Raw genomic sequence first — 6,000 nt, 5'->3', positions numbered from 1 at the left:
TGGTTGGGTTAAGTTTACCGCTTCTCCTTCATTCTCATGCAGTAATCTGCACTTAATATACCTCAGTGGTAATAAATATTGCTATTTCCCTTGTATTCTATTCACCGAAAAATGAAAGTTACATTAATACAATATCCATTTTATTACATTTACTGTATATGTATATTACAGTATGTGTTAATTTTGTCTTCGTAATTGGCATTTGCTACTAAGAATTAAAAAAAAAACCGTTGCTCGATAGATCTGGGATATATATATATCGATAGATCTGGGATATATATATATATATATATATATATATATATATATATATATATATATATATATATATATATATATATATATAATATGGACAATTTTAACATGACTGATGACGGGCATGTCATTACAAAACGAGAATTATAATTTTCTTGAAAATATATGTGCTAACGTGTATACACTACTAGGTTAATTGCAAAAACAGCCTTTCTAAGTTCTCGACACCGTACTTTATATTTACCTACTACACGTCATGGCTTATAAATAGCCATATGAGAGTGGCTAAAATACAGGTAGCCAGTAATAGCAAGAGCGTCAGCCTCTGTTAGCTATGAGCTAAGCACTGTGGTACAAAGGACTTACGACTTATATATATATATATATATATATAATCAATGACATATTCCTGGTTAACGTTGACGTAAACAGCAATAATTTATATATTTGACCTTTCGACCGATAGTGCATATCTAACTGAATTGAAGAATCATACATTTCACGAAATCAGTAGCCATTCTTAGGATATGTTGCCTTGCTAATGTAAAATAAAAGGAACCTAACACAAGTAGATGCTCCAGGTCAGGTACCCCTCCTTATACAATATTGGCATAGTTCAAAAACACCCACACCCACTGAATGACTATAAGAAATATGTGATACAAGTACTTAGATGACATGCACCAGTGCGTATTGTTTCAGAAAAAAAAAAAAAAAAAAAAAAAAACTGGCTAAACAGTATTTGTCATATAGTGGGTTTTCCCTTCGTCACCCTTTTTCTGTCTTCGTAATTCTTGAGAGTATGATTCAAATTTTGCCGTGAATGAAACTTAAAAATTAAAATTTCTATGGCATCAATGTTATTTATCGGCATCAGAATTTTATTCGGACATTAAATCATGATACAAACATGCACACACACACACACACACACACACACACATGAACCTTGATTAAGCATAAATTTGCAAACTACTCACATTTCTGCTTACTCTCCTTAAGCTTGTTATTTCAAAGGAAATCTTAGCCTGCAATTATATAAAAGTTTAATGTCTCTCAGAAATTGTATGCTGATATAATACTGCAAAAACCCATGACCTTATTTAAGACATAGGAGATCCCTCATGTCGCGTCTAAAGGCTGAACCTATGATTCCGTAGACAAAAAAGTTGACTGCTGCGTTCATAGCACTTAAACACAGCATTGGTGCCGTCATGGCATCCAGGGCATAATGGAACCCGAAATCTGCAATCTGGTCTCGCAAAAAATATAATGGGAAATAAACAGACAGAGGTATTACAGACAGCAAGTAAAATACCAAAAGAGTGGTGATGACCTTTATAAGTTTATTCGATCGATTGTTTCGCGCCGGCAGAATCATTTTGGAGCGAGATTCCTCGTTTTTCCTCACAACTGCTCGAATTTTAACATACAGCATTGTGTTGATCACAGCTGGTCCAAAAAGTTCCAGAACTACCGTGGGTATTATTTGGCACATCACTTTATAATGCTTTCCCCAGTCCTTGATTTCAATCTTTTGACAAATACCATCCGAGTGAGTTGGACAAGGCGCATAACCTACAAATTCATGATCAAAGAACTTTGGAATGCTGTACAATAAAACCCCTACTATCATTACGTGTGATCGGCACTTCCACTTTGACATAGAACGGGTCTTCAAGCTTTTAATAGGCTTGGCTAAATATCTGTCATAAGCCACCATGATAAGAAAATACAGGGACATCTGCCTTGCACTGCGATATATTGGAAAAACGAACTTGGTATATTTCTGACTGTAAGTAAAGTACCATTCCAACCATCCGTAATATACATGGAAAGCTGGCAGAACAGTAATGATGGTCGAGGTAAGGAGAACAATATTGTCCGTGACTGCAACCCATGACAACAAATATGCATTTGATGTTTGTGTTTTTCCTTTTTTGAATACTAAAAACGACAAAATGTTGAAAATGAAACCCAGCGTGCAAATCAAAGCGTTGAGTACTCCTGAGACACAAAAAGTGTATAAGTTGAAACCCGTTTTTCCGTGCGTTGGGATTTTTTCTGTTGTTCCATTAAAACTGTCCGCATTTAAGGTCTGATTACACTCCACTAGTAAACCACTGCATAAACGCAACGAAGTTTCCATCGTGTTAGAATATGGACCAAGTTCACTTCATGGCGGAATGCTTATACCACCAATCCCTTCCTCGTCAAGACGAATACAACCCTCCTCCGGTCAGCACGGTACTTTTGCTTTTTCCCTAATATTCAGAATACACTGCATCAAAAATACAAAAATAGTTGCATATATCCGTTACCTTCAGAGCCAGTGTCTTTAATGTCCCACCGCCCATCTCAGATGTGACGCCAGACTGCACGTTAAATGAATCTATACTTATTAAGAAAGTAAAAAGTCGAGAGACAACGTGTTTGTCATTGCCTGGCAAGCATCACCAATGATTTGATATTCAAGCAAGTCCATTGGCATCGCTATTTTCATGAAATACTTTCTTGGAAGCAAATTCATGGTATGGCAGAGGTGGTGTCATTTATTCTTCAAATAGAATACAGATACATTAGTATCCAATGATACCAGAATACGTGGCTTGGATTATGACCATATCTTCGTGACTGATTCAAGACTGAAACTAGAAAAGCACTCCGAGAGCGCAGACCTCCGCCAAGGCAGCAAAGTTTTCACCCAATGCCGATTCACCCCTAAAGTTTCATTCTATAATGATTTATTTTTTTGATTTTTGATTATTGATTGATTATTGATCTGGATCACCACCAAAAATTAATCATCTCTTCCTTAGCCCACTTCTGACATTTCCTGAAAATTTCATCAAAATCGGTCCATAACTTAGTTTTTTTTATTTTTGATTGATTATTGATCTGGATCACCACCAAAAACTAATCACTTCTAAGTTAACCTTTTCTGACCTACATGTATAGGCGCATGAAAGCATTCCTTTATTATTACAGAAGAACGTTGCTAAATACATGATTTTACACTGATTGAGTTGGAACAGTTTTTTCAGTTTCATGCTGTCTATGGGCGCATTTAGAGCAATTTGAACCGCGGACTAACATGTTGTTGTCGGGTTTTTCTAGCAACGGCATGTAACAGTTTTGTGAAATCTGGTATCTTCACATTAGCGTCTTCGTCTACAGTCCGCTTTCTGTCCGGCCTGGTCAATTAGCCGGCGATATGATGGTGGAAAAGTCAATCTTAAGCATACCTTCAAAGCACATCTGCTATAGGTAAATAAACGCATCATTGCGCTGCATTGTTGACGTGATCTTACCCTTGTCTATCGGGTAATGAGGGTCACCTCAGCATAGGCGTCTGAGAATAGCCTTATATAGAATTGTTGAAAAGGAACCTTTAAAGGGATAACAACTGTTCATATGGGATTCATATTTCAAAATATATATATATTTTAATAAATTGAATCTTTTGTCGCACACAGAGACACGCTGTCCTATCTAACAAGTAGTTACACTACTTTTTGTTTTTGAGATTGGTTATCATGGATCTTTCATCAAGTATCACAAAATGCTTGTTGGGTACTTCTGGGTATAGATTTCATCTTTAAATGATAAAAAGAAGAAAAACGAGTGGTAGTGTCAAATGCGTTTGTTTTAATGATTGATAGGTGAATTAAAAAAACGAAAAACGAACTTACAACGGTAACTGAGAAGTACTAGGCATAGTCGAGTTAGCATGTCATTCATTGCATTGCAGATTTCGATTATCAGGAGATGATTAGAATGCCAAAACGCTACAATGATGTTTGTAAAAACTTTAAAGAAAAATGTTGGACTTATTCTGGTTAGTTGCCTATGGGAAAAAAAACTTTAGAGCACTGGCTCTCATGAAGCCCTGATTTGGTTGGGTTAAGTTCACCGCTTCTCCTTCATTCTCATGCAGTAATCTGCACATAATATACCTCAATGGCAATAAATATTGCTATTTCCCTTGTATTCTATTCATAGAAAAATGAAAGTTACATTAATACAATATCCATTTTATTACATTTATTGTATATGTATATTACAGTATGTGTTAATTTTGTCTTTGTAATTGGCATTTGCTACTAAGAATTAAAAAAAAAATAGTTGCTCGATAGATCTGGGATATATATATATGGGGTATATATATATATATATATATATATATATATATATATGGGAATATATATATAGGTATATAATCTTAAAATATGGACAATTTTAACATGACTGACGACGGGCATGCCATTACAAAACGAGAATTATAATTTTCCAGAAATATATGTGCTAACGTGTATACACTACTAGGTTAATTGCAAAAACAGTCTCTCTAAGTTTTAGACACCGTACCTCAGTTTATATTTACCTACTACACGTCGTGGTTTATAAAAAGCCATATGAGAGTGGCTAAAAAACAGGTAGCCAGTAATAGCAAAAGTGACAGCCTCTCTTAGCTATGAGCTAAACATTGTGGTACTTGAAGGACTTACGACTTATATAATAAATGACATTTTCCTGGTTAACGTTTACGTAAACAGCAATAATTTATATATTTGACCTTTCGACCGAACAGTGTCAGTGGATAAAATAGATAGAATGCATATCTAACTGAATTGTAGAATCATATATTTCTCGAAATCTGTAGTCATTCTTAGAATATGTTGCCTTGCTAATGAAAAATAAAAGGAACCTAACGTAAGTAGATGCTCCAGGTTAGGTACCCCTCCTTATACAAAATTGGCATAGTTCAAAAACACCCACACCCACTGAATGACTATAAAAAATATGTGATACAAGTACTTAGATGACATGCACCAGTGCGTATTGTTTCAGAAAAAAAAAAAAAAAAAACTGGCTATACAGTATTTGTCATATAGTGGGTTTACCCTTCGTCACCCTTTTTCTGTCTTCGTAATTCTTGAGAGTATGATCTAAATTTTGCCGTGAATGAAACTTAAAAATTAAAATTTCTATGGCATCAATGTTATTTATCGGTATCAGAATTTTTTTCGGAGATTAAATCGTGATACAAACATGCACACACACACACACACACACACACACACACACACACACATGAACCTTGATTAAGCATAAATTTGCAAACTACTCACATTTCTGCTTACTCTCCTTAAGCTTGTTATTTCAAAGGAAATCTTAGCCTGCAATTATATAAAAGCTTAATGTCTCTCAGAAATTGTATGCTGATATAATACTGCAAAAACCCATGACCTTATTTAAGACATAGAAGATCCCTCATGTCGCGTCTAAAGGCTGAACCTATGATTCCGTAGACAAAAAAGTTGACTGCTGCGTTCATAGCACTTAAACACAGCATTGGTGCCGTCATGGCATCCAGGGCATAATGGAACCCGAAATCTGCAATCTGGTCTCGCAAAAAATATAATGGGAAATAAATAGACAGAGGTATTACAGACAGCAAGTAAAATACCAGAAGAGTGGTGATGACCTTTGTAAGTTTATTCGATTGATTGTTTCGCGACCGCAGAATCATTTTGGAGCGAGATTCCTCGTTTTTCCTCACAGCTGCCCGAATTTTAACGTACAGCGTTGTGTTGATCACAGCTGGTCCAAAAAGTTCCAGAACTACCGTGGGTATTATTCGGCACATCACTTTATAAACATTTCCCCAGTTCTTGATTTCAGTCTTTTGACAAATACCATCCGAATGAGTTGGACAAGGCGCATAACCTACAAATTCATGAT

The sequence above is a fragment of the Lingula anatina genome, chromosome 6 (genome assembly GCF_051362555.1).
Source record: "Lingula anatina isolate TDL-2025a chromosome 6, LinAna3.0, whole genome shotgun sequence".
NCBI lineage: Eukaryota > Metazoa > Brachiopoda > Lingulata > Lingulida > Lingulidae > Lingula > Lingula anatina.
This window is presented reverse-complemented; position numbering follows the sequence as displayed.